General features: G+C 39.2%; 1 pseudogene; it reads left to right on the top strand.

Annotated features, from left to right (window-relative positions):
- The window catches only part of LOC127223182 (60S ribosomal protein L29-like), a 194,868-nt pseudogene extending 174,023 nt beyond the window's left edge, over window positions 1–20,845 (top strand).
- Window positions 20,846–24,641: the final 3,796 nt, after the last annotated feature.

Genomic DNA, 24,641 nt, shown 5'->3' with positions numbered 1-24,641 from the left:
TTTGGGACTTTCCCCTATTCTGCCTTAAAGTTCTTTCTGTTGCTGTGGTAAAATATCCTGACAAAAAACAATTAGTTGGAGAAGGGTTTATTAGTGCTCACACTTTCAGGTCAGGTCCATTGCTGCAGGGAAATTGAGGCAGCAGATACTTGAGATGGGTCCCATCGCAACCACAGTCAAGAGCAGAGAGAAATGGATGCATGCCTCCTGCTCTGCTCACTTCTTCAGCTCTTACACAATCCAGGGGCCAAACTTTAAATGGCTCTTCTGTCTTCAGCTCAGTTATCCCAAGTAGGAAACGTCCTTCATGGGCACACCCATAGGCCAACTCTCTTTGGCAATCCCTCAGTGAGCCTCTTCCCTGGTCCTTCTGTGTCATGTCAAGTTGACAACTGAAAGTAACAGTAACATGTCACCGATGTCTAGGTATGTTTCCACTGGCTGCCAGGAAAGCCAGGTCTCACCAAGTGGCTTATCTCTGGAAGACACGGTGGGATTCCATGCACATCTGTTTTATATATCTCAATCTTGGCTTCCTTTACCTTTCTTACTTCTCTGTTCCCTTTCCTACTGTTTTTCTCATCCAATTAACAGTAATGTGCTTTAATGTGTATTCAAGTTGTTTCAAATTCTTCCTGGAATAATTAAAGCATGATTGAAGAATTTGTTTAAAAAGTTGCTTGGCAATTTTTGTAATCTATCCTCCAGATCTCCGGATGCATAAACCCATTTAATGACTATCTCTGCTATTGTTGTCATCTGTGCTTTTCATGTATAGGACCCCTTGCCATGCCAGTCTGAGTAGTTCATGTGAGAAAAACAACTCAGCCTCTGTAATAAACTTCCTCAGATTTTGTCTTGTTGAGTCATCTGAAGCTTCTAATGAGGACTTTCCTACAGTGGTGGATTCACAATTTCAATATTTTAATTCCACGGGAATTCTTTTCCAAAGGGAAGAAAAACCTAGTCGGAGCAAACAAACAAAACTGCAGGTAAATATGGGTTGAGGAAAATTTTACCTCAGGTAGGCCCCTGCATCAGATTGCCCCACTCTTAGAACCCATTTGGTGTGTGGAAAAATTCATAACGTGGCAAAATCAAAGTATTCATAGTCCCCCAGGCTGTATGCCAAATCAAACCAGTCTTTTTAATTACAGGTGAGTAATAATGCCCTTAATTTCTTGCAAATGACATCAGCTTGCTTGGGCCCTGTGGCTGAGGGCAGGTATTGAGTGAAGGCCTTAAGTCAGCACAGCCAAATGTGTCTTGTTGTACTTCCTGTCCAAGGGGGCTGTGCAATCTGGCCTGTTTCGTCAGACGTGTTGACTGGACGTGGAAGCAGGCTTCAAACAGAAGACACCTGTATGATTGAGTACCCTGCTGACAGGGCAGCTCGGGCTAGGTGTGCAAATGGGAGATGTGCCATTTGCTTGGCTGCTAGGCCTGTGTGTGAGAGTATGTTTAGATTTGTTCCTTCACCAGGGAGGGACTGAGGATGGACCCTCTCAGCAACCTGCTGAACTATGCTTCTGTGAAGCTGTTGCATAGCTGTCACTTTTGAAGGTGTCTTGTGACAGAGAGCCTGATGCCTTGGTTTCAGGATGGGGAACAGAGTATGCTGTGAGCTAGGCCTTCCCAGTGCACAGCAGGTCTCGGGACATCTGGATAGGAGCTGACTGCTGGCTGTTATAAATAACTAGACCTCTTCTAAGAATGAACTAATTGCACTTTCCTGGGAAGATGGGGGGAGACATTGCTGCCCTTTGCTATGCACTCTGCTTGCTGCAGGCGTCATTAAAATGACTCACACATGGCAGAGTCCATCTGTGTCCTGTCCCAGGGGTCTAGATGCAGTCACCTGTACTGACCATTCAGCATAGGCTCCATCCCACCACAGCTGACAAATTAGTTTCCTGAGACAGAATGGAGACTGGACTAGCTAACCTCTTCATGCTAGAATAACAGAAGGTATTTCTCAAGTGCTTAGAAAAATAAAATGAGGTTTTTGTAAGGGTTAGGAAGACAGTATCAAAATTAAGAGAATAAAGAATGGCGAACTGGATAGATATCCACACCATGTCTAGCATGAAACAGTGTGCCCCTTCTTTCCCAAAGACAAATTCATTGCTATGTTAGCAGTGTATTTAACAAAGCTTAAAATAAGTTACAATTTTAAAATGCATGATAATTTTTGGAAGCACTTAAGTTACTAGGATTTCTTTAATATGCAACATTAAATACTAATGTGCAATATTAGACATTCAATGCAATATAATTGTGTTGAGGCATCGTTGGTAAACTCTTCTGTATCTCTGGAATGAAGATGGCCCACTGGTGGTCACCAGATGGTATTGGCAAAATCAGAGGGAAAGCTAGAAAAGAAAATGGCTGTGCCAGGGGGCATCTTAGTTTGGATCTTTGGATTTCTCCCAATCAATAGCCTTAAAATTTTCATACATACAACATGACTAATTTCACTCAACAAATTCAGTGAGTGACTACACTGTTAGTTAACCTCACATGAGCTTGGATGTTATAGCTCTTTGGGTTTGAATGTGAATGAGTTTGGAAGAATCATGAATGTAATAAACAAGTGTCCAGTCCAGAGGGGAACAAACTGTCCCAGAGAACAATCCTATTTTAAAATACATTGTATCTATAAAAAAGAAAAATCAAAGCATGAAATGGTACAGTTTATTGCATGTATACAAATTATGTGTCTTATACAATATTATATATATGTACTTATACATATATATATTGCATTGTCATGTTTCTTAAATATTTATATGTCTTCAAGTGCTCCTCTACCTATTTTATAAATCCTTAGCAAAGGATATTATGATTATAAGAGCAACAACTTAAAATGGAAAATTACTAAAAAAGCAGTAGAAAGATTTTTAAAGAGAATGTTGATAATAATTGACTAATCCACTCTAACATTGGAGAGCAAAGGGTAAGCAGCAACAACACTAATGGGAAAAGAAAAAGAAAGAGGAACCAGCACGATTCTAACCATGTTAATGACCACACTACATATAAACTTTAAAAGGCAGTAAAGATGTACATGAATTACAAGACTCAACTATGAATATGCTACATACATACATTCATATAGATGAACATAAAAGTCCCCAAAATAATAATTAAGTAGAATGGCTACATAAGCTCAACCACAAGAGTGAATATATTACCATGGTTATATTTTGATGTATATGTTCTGTTTTTCTTGAAAATAACTTTTTTCACACAATGTAATACTCTAATTATGGTTTCCTTTCTCTTATATTCTCCATATCCCTACCCATCCAACTCCATGGCTCCTTTCTATCTCCATTTAGAAAACAAAAAGGACAAAAGACACAAGAAACACACACGCACACATACACACACACTCACACAAACCCAATCAACCAACCAACCAACCAACTAAACAAACAAACAAACAAACAAACAAAAACACCACATAAAAACACAAAATCAGAAACTGTAATATGCAAGCAAAAGACAAGTAAGGTAAAATATTCCCAAACAGAGCAATATGAGGTATAAATTCTCCAGAGATCCCATTGAGTTTGTTTTGTATTGGGCATCTACTGCTGGGCATTAAGGTCTACTCTTAAGTGTAACTACATCAGAGAAAATTAATTTTTCCTTTGCAAGCAGTTGTCAGTTGAAAGTAACTTCTTGGTTAGGCTTGGGAGCTCTTGTCTATTTCTATTTCTTCCTTTCAGCACTGGGCCTGTGTCTGGCTTGAACCTGTGAAGGCCTTGTGTGTGCTGCCACAGTCTCTGTAAGTGCATATGTGATCAGTCCTGTTGTGTCTGAAAGACCTCTGTTCTCTTGGTGTCATCCATCCCCTGTGGCTCTTGTGATCTTTTCACCCTTTCTTTGGCTTATTTCCCTGATCCCTGACGGGAGGGTTTGATAAAGACATCTTCTTTATGACTGAATGCTCCAAAGCCTCTCACCCTGCACACTGCTCAGTTGTGTTAACTCCCATCTATTATAGTAGAAAGCTTCTCTAATGATGGCGGAACAGTACATTGATCTATGGGTATAGAAGTATATCTTTAAGAATAATTTTATTGCTATGTTCCCTCAGAATAACAATGGGGTTTGGTTTTTCCTTCAGTCTATGGCCTATCTACTTTCAGGTTCTTGATTACCTAAGTAGTGTAAGATATGGATTTCATCCTATGGGGTAGGCCTTAAATCCAAGCAGTGGGTGGTTGCTTACTCCTACAACATTTGTGTCACTATTGCAGTGACATATCATGCAAGCAGGTCACCATTGTAGATCTCAGGGTTTGTAGTTGGATTGGTGGTTACCTGAAGCAAATGACAAAATGAAGAGCCAACCTAGAGACTATAGAAACTCCTTCCCAGCTATACATATGACACATGGTTATATTGAGCATCTATAAAGAACTCTATGTGGCTTTGTCTCCCCCATTATTTGGTGAGTTTATTTAGATTTCTTTTATATATGTGTGCATTTTAAGAAGCTTCTACTGTAGTAAGTTTCCATACAGTTCCTCAAATGGCCTTTAGTGTTACTTGTCCCTCCCCAGGTTCCCCCCTCTTACTCTCCTGTTCCCCCCCCCATTTAATACTCCCCTCCTGTCTCCCCACTGTGTCTTGCTAATTATAAATTCTATTTACCCTTCCTTGGGAAGTTCTCCTCTCCCCTTAGTTCCTTATTGTAGACTCTATGCAGAGTTTGAAATACATAAAGCAACAACTGGCAGATAAAAAAGAAGGGAGGGATAAAACAAATTCAAAATGCAAAAACAGGTTAGACTTACTGAAAATGACTCTAAATAGCAAAGAAAAGAATCCCAAGAATTGACAAATGGGATAACTTGAAATTATAAAAGTTCATAGCAAAGGAAGCAAGTAATAGAGTGAAGACTAGTCTAGAAACTGTAGAAAGTCCTTTCCAACTATACATATGACAGATGGTTAAAATCAATGGTTTATAAAGAAGCCTATAAATTAAACAACAAAAATATAACAATTCCTCCAATTGTAAAGGAGCAACTGATTTAACTGAAATTTTCAATAGAAGACCAATAAATGCTTGAAAAAAAAATGTCCCATATCCTTAGCCTTCAGGGAAATGTAAATTGTGAAACACAGATTCCATCTCACTCTAGTCAGAATGGCTCTTATCAGGGAACAACAAAAACCATAAATGCCAGTGAAGATATGGAGAAAGGGGAACCCTATTCACTATTGATACAGCTGCTATGGAAAGGAGTATGAAAGTTCCCAGAAGAAAGTAGCTCTGCCTTATGACCCAGCTACACCACTTCCAGAGTCTGAGTGGATCTGAGAGAAGTGCATCACAGTGACATTCCTGAGTACTACTGCTGCATTCACAGTGCCCAAGGTTGCCCTGATAAAGACAAAGAGGGCACTGAAGAGGGGGAGAAAGAACTCTAAATAGATGGGAGAGGCTACAAGAGAGGATGATGAGGGAAGCAAAACAAAATCAAGATGGGTAATCTCAATTCATACATACTCAAGTATATTTAAGTATACACATGGACAAATACACTTGAAAGCAGAAGGAGGTTAGTTGGGGGAGGGTGGAAGCAGCAAGTGGGGATATATAGAAGAGAGCAGGCAGGTAAATATGCATTTATATGAAAATAGCATAATGAAACTCTTTGTTTTGTACACTAAATAAATGCAGGACCCTTAGAAGCACTAACAATCAGGATGTTTTAGCTAAAGAGACCTTCAGCATCTACAGTCTCCTGTCATCTCTGTTGAGTTAGTTCCAAGATCAACGATCCTTATCAAACTGATGTGCTAATAACAGTTTCAGGTTCAAAAACCACAACCCACATGGTTTCTACCACCTGCGTTCCTATGAATTACATATTTTATATGCAGAACTTTTTAAAAATACTCTTTCAGTGGCACTTCTTTTTTAAAAAGAAAATATAAAGTCATTCAGCAAGAATATTCTGTTCCAAGTGTTTTAGAAAACCATGACCCAAGTTTTAAATATCCTCATTGTATTTCACACTTTTTATGACATACCACTTATCAGTATGCTTCAAGAGCCAAAGCAAACCGCTTCTTCCTTAAATTGCTTATATGGGGTGTTTTATCATAAGCAAAGTTACTAAGGCATTGGCACATTGGCTTTCTATATCTTTATTTTTTTTTGCAAAGAAGGTGTGTGTGTGCGGAAGAGGGAGAGACCCTGTCTTTGTCCTTAATACTGCTTTCTTACTCAGTTTTACATAGCTGCTAGAGACAAGTTCCAATTTCTTTTTTGGCCCAAATCTGTGTTATAGCTACGACCACATATATAGAGTAATAAAGATACAACACAAATATAAACCCATTAAATCTAAGAGTATCCCTTAAATAAGCTAAGGTTGGTATATGAACCCCAAATTTCACCAAGGCCTTCCACTCTTCATCATTGGACACTTCACTTTTGGTGTGATGAACAGATAACCATTCTTTTTCAGCTCTCCAGATAGGACTCATTGTCCATGTAGAAGTGAGGAGGAAACACTGAGCAAATGAACATGTCAAGAGTCTATTCAACAAGTCAATGACAAGCGAGTCTTTTATTTTTAAAAAAATTAATTTATTTTATATTTGTGAGTAATTTGCCTGAATGCATCTCTATGCACCACATGCATGCAGTCCCTAAGGAGATCAAAAGAGGGCATTGGACCCCCTGGAACTGGAGTTATGAATGGTTAAGAGTTATGTGGGTGCTGGGAGCTGAACCTGCTCCTCTGGAAGAGCAGCCAGTCTTCTTAATTGCTGAGATGTCTCTTCAGTCCTGACAAATGTGTCTAAAAGGATTAAAATCACAATAATTTTCTTGAACTTCCATGTCTCTGCTTTTGTTTCTTTAGCCAGAAATCTGCTGTGTGGTTAGGTGGGCCTCCTGGATGGTTTTGAAGGGATAACCTCTTTCGCTGGTTACTCAAACACAGGAAGAGGGGAAGAAGAGGTTTACACACACTGAGCAGTGTGAATAATCTCTTTGGTGTGAACGTGAGGAAAACACAGTGAGAATAGTACAAAACAAAGACACCCCCCCTTTCTATTTTAACAGAAAACAACCCGAGGAAAATATCAGTCATTGTTTCAAAATCCCATGAAGGGTAAACTAGAGACAGATTATTTTTTTCAGTTCGTGTTATTTGAGAAAAGCTTCTTCCTCTCGTCCTCTCTCCTCCTTCCTTCCATTCTTCCTTCAAACATGTTTGAAAATGCCAAGGGTAGCATCTCTTTCGCACACACTTGCCTCCTGCACTGTATCCCATTGCGTTCTGCTGCAGTTTTAGCAGCTGCCACAGGACAGTGGGCCCCTCTGCAGGGCTCTGCAGGACCCTCCCCTAGGAGCAACAGCTGTCTCTGGTTCTGGCCCTGGCTCTACATTTACCTAATGGCCAAATTGTGAACAAAACCTTTGCAAGAAGTGGCAACCACGGACAGGGACACCCAGTCACCACCCAATGGGCTGTGCCCTTGGGAGCTATAAGCCAAAACAAACAAACCTCATCTAAATCATTTCTCTCCAGCGTTTTGTCACATGGAGGAGAAAAATACTAGACACAATGTTTTTATTTATGCAAAAAATTACTCAGCAATCGTATGCATCTGGATGTTATCTGTTTCTCCAAGAACCCTACACAGTTTGAGTCAAAGCGCTGAGTTCCCTTTATGACAACAGGCAGTGTGGGACAGCCAGACCTGGCCCTCCTTTGGGGATCTAATTGTATGAGAAGAATATACTCTGCCATGTGTCTTGCAGATTTGGATCAGAACTGGTGACAGGTTTTTGTTATTGTTGTTGCTAGCCACCATAGTAATGATGGGTACAGCCAGAGTTATTTTTCCTTCAGGAAAGAGTCATAACTGCATTTATTTTAGACCTGCACTGTCTAAAATAGTTTCTGCTTGACATGTCAGTGATGAAGGTTAGGGGTATGGCGTTCTCGACTTCCCTTGTTTTGATTTTAGTACAGGATGAAACGATGATAGTCATACTGGTTTTAATTTGTTTGCCTCATGAGTTTAATGATGCCTTCATTTTCCCCCTAATAGCTTGCACCTGCTTACCGTTTTTTTCTCCGGATGGCCATTGAGGCTATGTGGACTCCTTCCTAACATTTGCTCTAAAGCCTTTGTTTATTATTCTTAATAACTTCTTGAAAATTGTAATCAGAGGGAAGTCACAGAATAAAGGACACCAGCTCTGGCTACGACATGAGGAACTGATTTTAGCACTATGAAAATATGCTAAGGGATAAGACCAGCAAAGACAGGGCGGGGCTTCAGTGAACAGCACAAACAGCAGCTGGCTGCGCCTGGCCTGCTGCACCCACTGAGGTGGGGAGGAGGTGGGAAAACATTGTTTTCAGTGTTGGAAAGTTTCCAGTAAAATCATGATATCACCAGGATATGTTTTGTCTGTGGCTCTTATTTGCATATGTTCCTTCCCATGGAAATGTACAACGCGAAGGAATGTTCTCGGATACATTTCCCTTCTCTGCTGCCAGCTCTTAAGAGTGCGTGAAGTGGATATCATGGGCAAAGAATTTCATTTGTAAATTTTCTCCAAGTTAGAAAAAATGGACAAGGAGAGAAGCAAGGTGTAGGCTGCCACAGGCTTCCCTGTGCGCTCACTGGAAGAAGTTGTACTTTCCAAACCATTGACTAACATTATAACTGTGAACTGAGCATTTCCTACCATGGGGTTTTCGTGTTTCCTTTGTACTTGGAAGCTGAGAGTGAGTCCATTTGCTTATCCCTTCAGTCATAATGGCCCCATGCTTCCCATCATTGAGAGATTTCCATCGTGCTCTGAAATGTATGTGGGGCTAGTTTTGGAGCATAGTTTTAGCATGAATCAAGGTCGGAGCAGTTTGTCAGTGAGCAATAGAATGAAGTCAGGAGGGCCTGAACTTGGAATTCCTTCCACACAGGAGTCTTCATTCCAAAACACCATTTGCAACACTGGAACCAGCTCAAGTTGGCTGGCCAGCATCCACTTAGTAAGCCAGAGGATGGTGTATGACACCGAGGGAGATGAGGGTCACGTGAAGTGCCTAAGCAATCTGTTTCAAACTTATTTGATATTTCCACAAATCCAATAAGTAAAAACAATGATTTTCCTACCTATGGATAAGTTTTAATTTCTTGCAATATGAAAGACCATGTTATACGAACTGATATACCCAGTAAAGACAAATTAAAATCTTTGGGTAATTGTTTTAAAAAAAATTCTTAAAAGCATCAAGTAATTAGTATTGTTGAAAGTCCTTTGGGGACATTAAATGAAATGCAAAAACCCCAGAGTGGCACTAAAGCACTTTTAAGAGAGAAGGGGGGGGGGAGAGGGAGAAGGAGAGGAAAGGAAGGAGGGAGAGAGACAGAGAGAGAAGAGAGACAGAGATAGATATATATAGAGAGAGACAGTGTGACTGGGCCTGGCTCAGAGCTTTTGAAACTTTATCCTCATGCCTAGTTACACAGCTTCTCCAACAAAGCTACACATCCTAATCCTTCCTAAACACTTCACTGACTGGGAACCCAATATTCAGATATGTGAGCCTGTTGGAGCCATATTCTTATTGAAACCACCACACACAGTCTGATGGTTTCCTGTTGCTGTCCACGGTTGTCCCCTGCCATGGCAGTTTAGATAGTTAATAACAGCCTCTTCTGAAAGTGGCATAGGCCATTAGCATGATGGAGTGAAATGTAACTTATATATTATTTTAACAAAACACAGAGTCAAGCCTGGGAAGCTCTATTTTCATGTCATTGAAATATCCCTACATGGACAATTGTCAAGACACAAATATGAGGTCAAAAGTCAGAACATTTAAGAGCCAAAGATCAATTTCATTTTAAAAGATGTATTTATTATCTTATTTTCTTCTATTAAACTTAGATTATTTTTTTAAAATAACAAATTACCAGCAACAAAGTAGCTAAAAACCAAAACTAATTTTCTTATATTATTGAAGGCAGATTGTCCAAGATCAAGGGGTCAGGGTGTCTGGGTTCCCTGGCTTACAGACTGCTATCTTCCTCCTGTCCTTAGACGGCCTTTCCTACCCACAGCTCATGATTGGAACCCCTCCTTTTCATTAGGATGTTGGTCACATGAGATCAGGATCCACCCAATGACCTCACTCAACCTTATTCCCCTCTTAAGTCAAGGGAATGCAGTTTTTCTGGGCAATTATTTTTTTCTGGACCTCATGTCTAAACTTCTTAATGGTCTCCAAATGCAGTTGAAAATTCTCTTTTGCATCCCAAACTGGAGCAGGGACAGACCATTGCTATCAAACTGAAGAACAAAATATAGGCAGGCAGCAGTTTGTTACAAGAGATGGAATTGGCCCTGTCCCCTACCTTTCCACTCAAAGGCATTGCCAGTGGTCCTCAAGCCAGCAGCCAGTTTGGGGAGCAGAGGAGAGGACAGAGTCCACGAAGTGCAAGACTGGAGTGTTCATGTGTGTTTACACAGGCATGTGGGACCTATAGGTTGATGGTGGTTGTCTTCCTTTGCCACTCTCCACACTACATTTTGAGGCAGGATCTCTCATTGAGGTCTCTGATCTCACAGCACTGAATTCACAGGCATTGCTATCCTGACCAGCTTCTTTACATCGATTCTCAGGTCCCTAGCTGGCTTGGTCACAGATGCTATAGTCACCAGTTCATCCCCATCCTGTCAGTTTGTTGTTTACCCAGTGTGTGGTATTGGGTGTATTGAAGACAGACACACTGCATGTTGCTCCACAAACCATCAAACCACAGACAACTCATTTGGACAGAGACCCCAGACATGGAGCTAGACACAGGAATTGGATAGACCCCACACTGGCCTCCTGGACCTGAGATTTCCAGGCGTAGCATGGGAAGAATGTGACAGGTCTGCTTCAGGACTGCAGGGGAATTCTTATCAAGGAATATAACTTACGACGTGTCCTGTAACATGGGGGTTACTTTGTGACTCCAATGCTGCCCTTGACCTCTCATGATTTTTTAATGTCTTTTACATCAGTGTACATGAAAATCTGTTTACAATTATCCAAGCCTACAATCTAACCGTGGTATAAAAATAATCTCAACATTCTTTCATGGTTTTTGTATGCTCTGTGTGATCCAGAAACAGAACCAGCATGCAAATTGAGAGATGATTGCACTATGCATTGTTAGGAATGTGGCCAAAAACAGATTAGCATTTCAGACAATCCAATCTCATCTGAGATCAGTTTAAATGATCAGTCCACTGCATGGTGTCCCCTACCATTCTCAGGCTAGTACAAGCAAGGCATGAACATTGGATTGCCCCATCCTGTCTCTTAGTGTGTTTGTGGTTGTGTTGAAATCCATACAGCAGACTATGTCTTCATCTCACCTTTGACTTGAAACTGTTCCTGAAGGTGGACTATACCAGAAGATGTAAAGAGCTTGTTCTTAGAAAAGGAGGTTTAGGCATGCCTAATTGGAATATGATAAATTTTAGGAAGTTTTAGAGAGTAGGGGAATAGGTTCTTAATAAAGCTGAGGATGGAACTCTGTTGTTAGATTGCTTGTCCAGCATGAATGGAACAGAGATTGATCCTCTAGCATAATTCAAACCAGGCATGATGCTGAATGCTGTAGCTCTTGCAAGATAGAGGCAGGGGGATTAGCAGTTCAAAGTCATCTTCAGGTACATAGTCATTCCTGAGGCTCTCTCAGAGAACAAATGAAGTTTATTTATAAATATTTGACCAAGCAAACTGCAGTCTTCATCGACCATCTGGGGAAAGGTTGTGTCTTGTAGAATTCCTACCCAGACAACAAAAGCAGCCATGTGTCTGTGGCACACACTCGCTCAGTTTTTCCCACAGGCTGCAACGCTGACAGGCATGCAGCATGGCCCTGCTCATCTATGACTTACTAGCTATCACTTAGCTTCTTATCTAGTCCTTGCTTTCTTACTGACTGATGAAACAGAGAAAAACATTGGCTGCAATTCTCAGAGCTGATGTGGAAATGAAAAAAAAAGGATGTATCTGTCCAGGGAGTCTGTGGAGTGTGAATTTACCCTAGGGATTTTCAACAGTCTGCACCCAGGGAATCTTTGCACAATCCCAGGCACATAATAAAGCAGGTATACACACCAAATATTTACTAAGGAGGCTTATATTAAAACAGTTCTTTGCTATACATACAATTTTGCCATTTTTTTTCTCAAAACAAAATATTTGCTTACTAATGAGACAGATTTTCTTGTTTGTCTGAAGATTCACTAATTTAAAGCTTACATTCTAAAACATAATGGCAGGAAATGTCTTTGTTTTTCTGTAATCAAACCATTTTATTTTTGTAGGAGCAAAATCAATTGCAGGTACAGTCAAGTTGAGAATGTTCTCCAGTCTCTACTCTGAGCTCAGGTGTTTTGGCTGCATTCTTAGCACACATTTCTCTATTTAGGATGATGTTGGCTGTGGGTTTGTCATATACAGCCTTTACTTTGTTGTGACATACTTCCTCTCATCTACTCTCTCTAGGACTTTTATGATGTTGGCATATTGGATTTTGTGAAAGGCCTTTTCTCCATCTATTGAGATGATTGTGTGATTTTTGTCTTTAAGTCTATTTATATGATTTATTACATTTATTGATTTAAACAGGTTGGGCTATCCCAGCATCTTTGGGATGAAGCCAACTTGGTCATGGTAGATTTTTTGATATTTGCCTGTGTTCAGTTTGCAAGTATTTTATTAAAGATTTTTACATCTATGTCCATCATAAATACTGGCCTATACTTTCCTTTTTCCTTCCTTCCTTCTTTCTTTCTTTTCTTTTCTTCCTTTTGATGTATCTTTATCTGGGTTTGGTATTAGAGTGACACTGGCTCATAGAAGGAGTTTGGAAGAATTCCTCAGGTTTCTGTTTTTATGAATAATTTAAGAAGAATAGGCTGTCAGATTTTTTTGAGAATATGGTAAAATTCTGTTATCAATCCATCTTAACATGGGATTATGTTTTAGCCAAAAGTTTTTGTTATAGTTTTGATCTCCTCATTTATTATGGACCATTTATATTGTTGACCTTCCCTTGACCTAACTTTGTTGGTATGGATGGTTCTAGATTTATCAATTTCTTTCAGACTTTGTAACTTAATAAGAGTACAGGCTTTTAAAGTATTCCCTTATAATATTTTGACTTTTTTTCTGTGTTTGTTGTGATGTTTCCGTGTTCATTTCTGATTCTGTTACTGTGTGTCCTCTCTTTCTTTTGATTTATTGGGCAAAGGGACTTTCAGTATAGTTTATCTTCTCAAAGAACAGATCTTGGATTTTTGGTTTTTGTTCTTTTTCATTTTCATTAATTTTAGCTCTGATCCCCCCCCTTTATTAGATTTGGATATGGCTTATTTTTGTTTTCCCAAATACTTGAGTTGCATCATTAAGTTATTCGTTTGTGTTCTTGTGAATTTGTTTTAATGTGGTCACTTTGAGCTCTATATTTCCTTCATAGGACTGCTTGTGATGTGTCTCAGGGGTCTGTTGGGCTGAGTTTTCATTTTTGTTTAATTTCCAGAATTTTAAAATTTCTTTCTTTATTTGTTCTTTGACCTACTCATCATTTAGTAGAGAATTGTTTAATCTCTAGGGTTTGCATATTTAGTAGAGATTTGTTTACGTTGTGGTCAAATAGGAGACAATGTAAATTATTTAAAAAATATTTTCTGTCCCAGGATGTTATCTATTTTAGGGAGATGGCCACATGCTACTGTGGAATGTGTATGCCTTGGTGTTTGGGTAGAATATTCTATAGATATCTGTTAAGTCCATCTGATGTATAATGTCATTTAATTCTGATGTTCCTCTGCTTGTTTTTTTGTCTATATAGCCTGTCTGTGGAAGAAAGTGCTATAAAATTGCTGGCCATTCTTGGGTTTGGGTTCATTTGTATCTATACATATGGCAGTACATTGTTTATGAAATTGGGTGTACCAGAATTAGTGCATGTAAGTTTAGGCTAGTAATGTCTTGATGAATAGTTCCCTCGATTATTGCAGACAACAGAAAGATGGATTTTGTTTCTGATTTTCTTTTGTTCTCCTTTCCTATCTTATTTTTCTTTTTATGTCCCCTTTTATTAAAAATAGATTCCTTTTATACAATATATCCTGATTACAGTTTCTCCTTCCCTTTCTCTTCCAAGTTCCTCTACAATTCCCCTCCCATCTGGATTCATTCCCTTCTGTCTCTCATTAGATAAAAACAGGCTTTGAAGAGATAACAACAAAACATAACAAAAAATATATATAATAAGCTAGAACAAAAACTACCGCACTGAAGTTGGACAAGGCAAGCCAATAGAAAGAAAAGAATTGCAAGAGAAGATAGAACAATCAGGGATCCAGGCACGGTAGTTCACATCTTTAATTCCAGAACTCAGGAGGCAGAGGCAGGCAGATCTCTATGAGTTCAAAGATGGCCTTGTCTAGGACAGCTGGGGTTCTTACACAGAGAAACCCAGTCTCACAAAAAAAAAAAAAAAAAAAAAAAAACAAGAAGAAGAAGGAAGGAGGGAAGGAGGGAAGGAGGGAAGGTAGGAAGGAAGGAAGGGGTCAGATACCACTTTCCTGATGTCCTTCAATTCCCTCTGGCTCCTATGCTGTTTCTGCCTGTTCTTCCATGGGCTTCCCTGAGCTCTGAGAGGAGCGATTTGACAGGGATGTCTTATTTAGAGCTGTGTGTTCCAAGGTCTCTCTTTGTGTGTGGTTGTCTTTCTCTGTATTAGTTCCCATGTGCTGCACAGGGATACTTCTCTGATGATGACTGAAAAAGTCACTGATCTATGAGCATAGCAGAATGCCATAGGAGTCATTTTATTGTTACTTAAAAAAAACTACTAGTATTTGGTTTTACCATAGGTCTCTTGGTTATTTAGTCTCTTGTCTTGATCATCCAAGTGGTGTTGGGTATGGGTTCCATCTTGTGGAGTGGGCCTTAAGTTAAATGTGACAACATTGGTTAGTTACTCTTACAGGCTTTGTGCCACCATTGCCCTTGCCTATTTTCTAGTCCGGACAGCATTGTAGATCAGAGGTTTTGTGACTGGGTTGGTATTTATGATTCTCTTTTGGTAGCCTGCAGAGTACCCTCCTATACCAAAGACACTAAAACATAGGGATGAAGTTCTGTGTAGGTACCCACTTGACCTCACCATGTTCTTTAGCAATGGGGACATGCTATCAGCTTTTGAAGAGCAATGTTGCCTATTGTCTTGGCAACAGCTTGGGTTGTTTGGGAATTTCTTTGGCTAACAACTCAGTTGGATGAAACCCAGTCCTGGCACCGGGCATTTTACTTAGTGACACGAGATAGCCAATAGGAGTTCTGTGTTCCACATTATTTGAACACTTCATTAGGGTCATCCTCATATATTTCAACAACTTTCCACTGCACTAGATTTCCACACCACCCATATAATACCCCTCAATTCTAGCCGTCTCTCCCTGCATTCCCTCCTTCAACCCCCCTCCCCACCTGATCATCTAATAAACTTGATTCACATTTCTCTTATGGCTAAGGATGTTGAACATCTCTTAGGTGTTTGGTAGGATGACCATTTTTACTAGGTTAATCCTACTGATTTAAGAACACAGCAGATGTTTCTATCTTCTGATACCTTCTTCAATTTCTTTCTTCAAATACTTGATTTTTTTTTTCATCAAGTGACTCTTTCATTTACTTGATTAGAGTTAACCCTAGATATTTTATACTGTTTGAGGCTGTTGTGTAAAGTGTTGCTTCCTTGATTTTTTTTTCAGTTCATTTGTCATTTGTTTATAGTATAACTTATTTTGTGAGTTAATTTTGTATCCAGCTGCTTTGCTGAAGGTGTTTGTCAGTTATAGAAGTTCCCTGGTTGTTTGGGGATATTTACACTGTGTGAAGATGTCTAACTGCATCTGGTGGAATTTTTAAGGCCACTTATGTATACTATCATATCTTTTGCAAATAGTGATACTTTGACTTCTTCCTTTCTAATTAGTATCCACTTGATCTCCATTAGTTGTCTTATTGCTCTAGCTAAGATTTCAAATACAATATTGAATAGCTATGGAGAAAGTGGACAACTTTGTCTTGTTCCTGATTTTAGTGTAATATCTTTGAGTGTCTCTCCATTTAAATCTATGTTGGCTATGAGCTTGCTGTAAAATGCTTTTATTCAGATTAGATATGTATCTTATATCCCTAATCTCTCTAGGACTTTTATCATGAACGGGTATTGGAGTTTATCAAAGGCTTTTTCTGAATGTAATGAAATATATAATAAATGTTTTTGTTTTTAAAATCTTTGTTTGCTTATATAGTGGATTACATAGACTGATTTTCATATATTGAATTAGCCATGAATCTCTCTGAGATGAAGGTTACTTAATCATGGTGGATAATCTTTTTGTTGTGTTCTTGGATTCTGTTGGCAAATATTTTCAGTATTTTTGCATTTATGTTCATAAAGGGAAATTGTTCAATAATTCTCTTTCTCTGTTGGGTCTCTATGTGGTTTGGATATCAGGGTTACTTAGCTTCATAAAATGAATTTGGCAATGCTCCTTCTGTTTCTATTTTATAGAATGATTTGAGGTGCATTGATGTTAACTCTTCTTTGAAAGTCTGGTAGAATTCTGTGCTGAAACCATCTGGACCTGGGATTCATCTTATTGGGAGATTTTTATGACTACTTCTATTTCACTAGGAGTTATATATCTGATTAGGTTGCTTATCTGATACTGATTTCACTTTGGAAATAGGTATCTATTGAGAAAATTATCCATTTCTTTTAGATTTTCCAATTTGTTATAATATATTCTATGGATTTCCTTGGTGTCTCTTTTCATTAGTGATTTTGTTAATTTGGATATTCTCCCTCTGCTTTTAGTGAATTGGGCAAGGATTTGTCCATTTTATTTATTTTCTCAAAGAATCAACTCTGTTTCATTATTTCTTTGTATTGTTCTCTTTGTTCTTATTTTATTGATTTCAACCCTGACTATTTCTTGATATCTACTCCTTTGGGAAATGATTTCTTCTTTTTGCTCTAAAGCTTTCAGGTGTGCTATTAAATTGCTAGTATGAGATCTCTCTGGGTTTTTTGTTTGTTTGTTTGTTGTTGTATTTGTTTTTTTGTTTGTTTTTCCTATGTAGGTAGTTAGAACTATAAACTTGCCTCTTAGAACTGCTTTCATAAGTTTGGGTATGTTGTACAATCATATTGATTCAATTCTAGAAAGTCTTTAATTTATTTCTTATTTCTTTCTTGACACATTTACCATACAGCACAGAGTTGTCCATGAGTTTGTAAGCTGTTCTGTTTTTGTTGATATCCAGCTTTATTTTATGATGGTCTGATAGAATGCAGGGAGTGATATCAAATTTCTTGTATCTGTTGAGCATGTGGTCAATTTTGGAGAAAATTCCTCGAGGTTCAGAGAAGAAGGTATATTCTGTTGTATTTAGATGTTCTATGTTAGATGATATAAATATCTGTTAGGTCAATTTGATTTCCAACACCTGTTAACTCTAGTATTTCTCTGTTTAGTTTTTATCTGGATGACCTGCCCATTGGTGAGAGTGTGGTATTGAAATCTCCCACTATCCATATGTAAGGGTCAATATGTGATTTAAGCAGCAGTAGTGTTTCTTTTACAAACTTGGGTGCCTTTGTGTTTGGGACATAGATGCTAGGAATTGGAATGCCATCTTGGTGGATTTTTCATGATGAGTATGTAATACCCTTCTCTATCTCTTTTAATTACTTTGGTTTGAAGTCTATTTTGTTAGATATTAAAATGGCTCTACCGGCTTGCTTCTTATATACATTTTCTTGGAGTTTATTTTTCCAACCCTTTACCCTGAGGAAATAGCTATCCTTGATGCTGAGATATTTTCAGATGCAGCAGAAGGATGGATGCTGTTTTCACATCCATTCTTCAAGTCTGTGTCATTTTGAAACCATTGATATTGAGAGATAATACTGACCAATGATCGTGAACCCTGTTATTTTGTTGTTGCTGTTGGTGGTGCTGTGTGTGTTTCTCTTCTTTTGATTTTGCAGGTCTGAAAATATTAATTCTCTGTGTTTCTATGGTTGTAGTTAACCTCCTCAGGTTGGAGTTTTCTTCTAGCACCTTCTGTAGGACTGGGTTTGTAGATAAATTTTATTTAAATTTGGCTTTTTGTACAATATTTTATTTTCTCTATCTATGGTTATTGAAAGTTTTTCTGGGTTTAGTAGTCTTGGCTGGTATCTGTGGTCTCTTGGAGACTGCAGCATATCTGTCCAGGATCGTCTTGTTTTTAGTTTCCATTGAGAAGTCAGGTGGAATCCTAATAGGTCTGCCTTTGTTTATTACTTGTCCTTTCCCCCTTGCAACTTTTAATATTCTTTCTTGTTCTGTATGTTTAATATTTTGATTATTATGTGCAGAGAGGACTTCCTTTTCTGGTCCATTTTATTTGATGTTCTGTATGCTTCTTATGTTTTATAGGTATGTCTTTCTTTAGGTTAGGAAATTTTTCTTCTATAATTTTGTTGAAAATATGTTCTGGGGCTTTAAGCTGAGTTTCTTTTTCTTCCTCTACTCCTATTATTCTTAGATTTGATCTTTTCCTAGTGTCATTGATTTCCTAGATGTTTTATGTCAGGAGTTCTTTAGAGTTAACATTTTCTTTGAGCAATATATCCACTTCTTTTATTATATCTTCAACACCTGAGATTCTCTCTTCCATCTCTTGCATTCGGTTGGTGAAGTTTGTCTCTGTAGTTCCTGTTTGAAATCCTAAATTCTGTTTATTTCAAATTTCACTGTTTGGATTTTCCTTATTGATTCTATTTCCATTTGTTCCAGATTGAACATTCTTACTCATTTCCTTTCACTGTCTGTTTTTCTGGATATCTTTAAGGGATTTATTAATGTCTTCTTTAAGGACCTCTGTCATCTTCATATATGTGGTTTTAAAGTCTTTTTCTCATACTGTGGTTGTGTTGGGATATTCAGGGCTTGCTGTCCTAGGGTTGCTTGGCTCTAGAGGAGATATATTGTTCTAGATGTTATTGATTGTGTTTTTACACTTGCATCCTACCATCTTGATTGGGATGATTATAGGTCTAGGTGTTGATAATTGGTTTTATCTTTGTTGGGTGGTTTTTCCCCCCTTTGGTTTCAGTCTCCTCTCTGGATTTTAGGGGAGTGTAATGCCTGTGTGTTGTCTGATACGAAACTCCACCAAGATAACATTTCAGTTCTCAAAATAGATGTGATCATTGGAGCTTCCACATAAATGTATTTCTGGATATTGGGAACGAACATTTAGGAACAGGGACAGGCTAGGGGTCTGAATGGGTTCACAGGAGGGAGGAAAACAGAGTGGTCTACCAGGATCTGCTCATTTCATCTCTGTGGAATGGAGAAGACAGTGAAGAGAGGTCACTCCGGAAGGTCTGCTACAGTGCTGGGGATAAGACTGGGGTTGGAGCTGGAGGAACAAAGGAAAGGGGAAGACCTACAGCCTCTTCCTTGGTAGGAGTGGCCTGTGGGTTAGCAAGAGTGCCTGCTGGGCTTGAGGGCTTGAGTGCTGAATGGAGGGGAAAAGTCTGGGGATCCACAAGAGATATGAGCAGTTGGGGTAGAAAAGCTTCATTAGGTACTCTGTTCAGAGCTAGGGATGAGGGATTGGAGAAGAGGGAGTGGTGGAGGTCTTCAATTAGCTTATCTCTTTCCCTGGCCTGATCAGTGGGCATATTCCTGGAGAATGGATTGTGTTTCTTCTTTTCCTTTCTTCTTCCTTCCTTCCTTCCTTCCTTCCTTCCTTCCTTCCTTCCTTTCTTTCTTTCATTTGTTTTGTTTTTTGAGATAAGGTTTTTCAGTGTATCTATGGGCTGTCCTGGAACTCACTCTATAAACCAGGCTGGGTTCAAACTCAGAGATCCACCTGCCTCTGCCTCCCAAGTGCTGGGATGAAAGATGTTTCTTAATCCATCAACTAACTCCTGTGTTTTGATTGGACAATTAAGGCCATTAGTATTTAAAGTTATCAATGAAGCATATGTATTTGTTGCTGCCTTTTTTTTTTCCTCTGTGTGCTTTTAGTCCAACTTTGTGCTTGTCTAATTATATTTACTTTCTTTTCTTTCAATAGTTGTCTGTCTGGCTATAATATTTTTCTTTTCAGTCTAAAATATTGCTTCCAGTTTTCTTTGTAGGTCTGTTTTGGTAGACATTAATTCTTTTAGTTCATTTAGCTCAGACAAACTTTTCTTTTCGCTCTTTCTCTTCCGGTCCCAGGCGCTTCGGGTGCTGCCGCATACCGTTCAGACATAGCCAAGTCCAAGAACCACACCACACACAACCAGTCCCAGAAATGGCACAGAAATGGCTTCCAGAAACCCGGATCGCAAAGATACGAATCTCTTAAGGAGGTTGACCCCAAGTTCCTGAGGAACATGCGCTTTGCCAAGAAACACAACAAGAAAGGCCTGAAGAAGATGCAGGCAAACAACGCCAAGGCAATGAGTGCACGTGCAGAGGCCGTCAAGGATCTTGTGAAGCTCAAAGTGGTAAAACCCAAGATGCCAAAGGGTCCCGGCCGTCTGGCTTTCATTGCTCACCCCAAGCTTGGGAAGAAGATTAGAAACTAACTACATGGCCAAGGGTCATAGGCTCTGCCAACCAAAGCCCAAGGTTCAAACCAAAGCAGAGGCCTCAGCTCCATCTAAGGCCCAGGCTGCAGCTCCAGCTCAGGCTCCCAAAGATGCCAAGGCCCCATAGAAATGGTTTCTGCCACTGTGAAGACAGATGGACTGGTGTGACACATCTACACACTATCTGCAGATGACCTGTGCCCTATGCTGTTTTTACAAATAAACTTGAGGCAAGATCTGTTAAAAAAAAAAAAAAAAAACAAACAAACAAAAAAAAAACTTTTCTTCTCATCATCTATGGCAGATAGTTTAGCTGAGTACCATAGTCTGGGTTGGCAGTTGTGTCCTTTAGCACTTGAGGCTCATTGTTCTGGTATTTTCTAGCATGTCAGGTGGCCATTCTGATGGCTTTTCCTTTATACATGACTTACATTTTTTTCTCTTGTAGCTGTAAGTACTCTTCCCTTATTCTGTACATTTTTTTTTATGATGAATTTGCAATGGGAAGCTTTTTATGTACTCCTATCTACTCAGTGTTCTGTGTGCTTCTATAAGGAAGGGTATGTCTTTCTTTAATGTGAAGACATTTTTTTTCTATGAACCCGCTGAAGATCTGGATTCTTCTCCTTCTCCTATGACTAGAATTAGAAGATTTTGTTTTTTCATGGTATCTCAAAATGCATGTTCTTTTGATATATTTTCAATTTTTTTCATATTCTTTGCATAAGTGGTCCGTTTCCTCTACTTGATCATCAAGTCCTGATATTTTATTTTCTACTTTATTCATTCTGCTTATAAGGCTTTCCCAACTTTTCAATTTCATCTTCATTTCAGCTTGAGTTCTCCTCATTATTTCTCTCTCTTTACTGAATTCAGATTCCATATCCTAAATCGTTTCCATTATCTCATTCAGCTGTACATTTGTGTTTTCTTAGACATCACTCAGATGTTTATTGTTAGTATCTTCAAGTTTACTTAGTGTTTGGTTGTGTCTTCATTAAAATCTTTGAATCCTTTGGTCACATTTATGACCATTCTTTCAAATTCTGTATTCCAAGGCTCATATAGGTAATTCTTATTTGAGAACATTTTTTTTTTAATAGGACTAGTGTGCTTGGGACATACTGTCTTGGCCTTTCATACCGCATGTGTTTTTGTGATGTGACTGAGCATGTGGACTTCTTTTGCTGGTTGTGTCTGATGCGATGGTCTAGTCTGCCTCAGATTGAGTTGGTGCAGGAGCTGTGCAATGGTAATGGAACTCATCGTATAGAGATGATGTGTGAACCATGCACCTGGAGCTGGGCCTTCAATCTCTCTTTTTCAGTTTAAGGACCATTGCTTAAGCCTTCCTCAAGCAGAACATAGGAGAGGAGGAGGCAGAGGAGTGGGGAGAGGATCGGGAAGAAGGAAAGAGAGAGAAGAGTTGCAGGAAGAAGAGGGGTAGGAAAGCACCCAGAGAAGAAAGAGCAAGTGGAAGAGGAAGAGAAGACATGCTTTCTCTCGTCTCTTCTTGTATCCCTGGGCTCCGCTGGGGAAGTATTTTATTATCATTATTATTCTGTTTTTCTAAATTTTCTATTCTTCCCTCACATATTACATCCACCAAAAATGCAAGAGAAGTACTTTTGTTTTGCACTGTTTATTGTTGCGAATAGGCCCCTTCAAGTGTTTCCCATACTTTTAGCTTAGAAGTGCCTACTCTCCTGAATTCACAGTATCTCCAGCTTTTCCCACAACACAGTCACTTGCAAACTGGGCAATCTCTTATAGCTGCTTATTTCACAGAGGACAGAGTCCAAAACACACACAGGCTGCACCCCTCCACTCTCCCCTGGAGCTGTTGGCTTGGCAGGCTCACATTCTGCAGAATCATAGATGTTTTGATTTATATCAGCTTGGAATTTTTAATATATGAACCTCAGGCTTTGCCAATATTTGAAACTGACTGGGTAAGCTATGAGGTTTTCTACAATGCTGCCCAGGGGAGTAAAAGAAAAATCCAGGCAGGCAAACTTGAAAGCAAAAAAGTATAAAACAAATAGTGTGAACATCACCGCTTCTACCTCCTTCAATGAGACCATTGCCTTTTCTGTTAGCATTTATTTCATTCTGAAATAGTGATATCCATGAACTTCAAACCCATAAAAGGTGTGAAGAGATTCAAATCCCCTTACGAAACTCTGGCTCGAAATTTCTTCTGGAAACTTCTTGAACAGAGTAAAGGTAATTAGTGTACATATAGTGTTCTGTGCGTAGCCAGGCAGCCTCTGCTTTTATATTAATGTTGCCACAATAAAGATTGGACTTTTCAGCAGTATGAACTCTTTCTGAGCTTTTCTCGAATAAATCCAGGCAGGTTTCAAACTCACCAAGTTCTTCCTGGCTTAACCTTCCAACAGGTATAGGTCAACAGACCCAGCTTGATCCCCCTTTTAAAATCATGTTCTAAGATGAGTAGATAAGCTCCCAACTTCATGTTTCCTGTCAGCCAAACTCAGGGAGATTACAGTTCAAGGGCTGTGCAGGCGCTGTTGGAACTGCATTGCCATCCTAGCTAATCCGAGCAGAGAAGCGCTGTTGCCATGCAGAGCTTTGTGATTCCAAAACATAATGTGCACTTCCATTGAATCATCAAAACCAGGCCAATACAGGGGCATAAACATCACTTACATTTTACTCTTATACCTAATTTGTATTTTTGGCTGATTTTGATAAGTACTCATTGTGAGTTAAGGAAGTTAACTGCCCGAGAGTCTTTTTCATCCTCAATTGCCAAGGACCAGTTATGGGGAGCATATTCATCATGTGATTATCATTTCACTATCCGATGGTGAGATTTCCCATCATCCATGGCACTACTCCCAGGCATTGCTATCTGTTTTGTTTGGGTTTTGCGGAACAATTTACAGCGGTGTCTTTTCCAAACTTCTGATGAGAGACCTTGATTCTACGGTGACTCCTTGGCTTTATCTGTCCTCCATCAGCTCCTCTCAGGGCTCCTGTCTCTATTCTCAATACCATTTCAGTCTCTTTCTTATTTTATATTGAGTTAAGTCAGATAGACACATGGCAGTCATCCTCATACTTTTCACTATCTTTTCTCCCCAGTGGGGACTGAGATAATCATATAGTTTTGTTTCAAGTCCATCTTTTCTCATGCAGGCCCCTTTCACTTTGAGATTGTTCTCATTTATGTGGACACCTGGATGTTTTCTCTTCCAGCAAATGGATCTCCCATTTTGTTTTATGGCTTCCTCACTAAAGTCCTTCCCTAACTCTCCCTCCTCTCCCTTCCCTCCTTTTCATCTTCTCTCTTCCTTTCTTCTGTTTGGAAGCTGATTTCATGCTCCTCTGTCTTGCATTTGTGACTTTCCTGGAGTAGGTTTTACAGTGTCATCAGAAACACAATGTGGTGGGTGTATGGAGGTGTCAGAGCACTGCACCCTTAAAGGTACATTTCATGAAAAAGCATGTTTGTAGATATGTTTAGGAATTGTTTCTCTTGTCTAGTGGTGGTGGCATATGCCTTTAATTCCAGCACTAGGGAGGCAGAGTCTGGTGGATCTCTGTGAGTCGAAGGCCAGACTGGTCTACTGAGAGAGTTCAGAATAGCCAGCGCTACATAGAGAAACTCTGTCTTGAAAAAAAAAAAAAAACCAAAACAAAACATGTTTTTCTTGAGGTCATTCATGCGTCACTTCTGTGGTATCTGGAAGACACTGTTTTCCTGGAACCATTCATCACTTATAACTCTCACAATCTTTTTGACCCCTCTTCTATGTAGATCCCTGAACCTTGAGGGGAGGGCTTTGATGAAGGCTTCCCATTTAGACTTTTACAAAGTCTCTCATTTGGCACAGTTGTAGGTCTCTGTGCTACTTTCCATCTACTGCAAGAACACACTTCTCTGATGTGGGCTG

Source organism: Phodopus roborovskii, unplaced genomic scaffold (assembly GCF_943737965.1).
Source record: "Phodopus roborovskii unplaced genomic scaffold, PHOROB, whole genome shotgun sequence".
Classification (NCBI taxonomy): domain Eukaryota; kingdom Metazoa; phylum Chordata; class Mammalia; order Rodentia; family Cricetidae; genus Phodopus; species Phodopus roborovskii.
The sequence above is the reverse complement of the archived record's forward strand: the minus strand, read 5'-3'. Positions and strand labels throughout refer to the sequence as shown.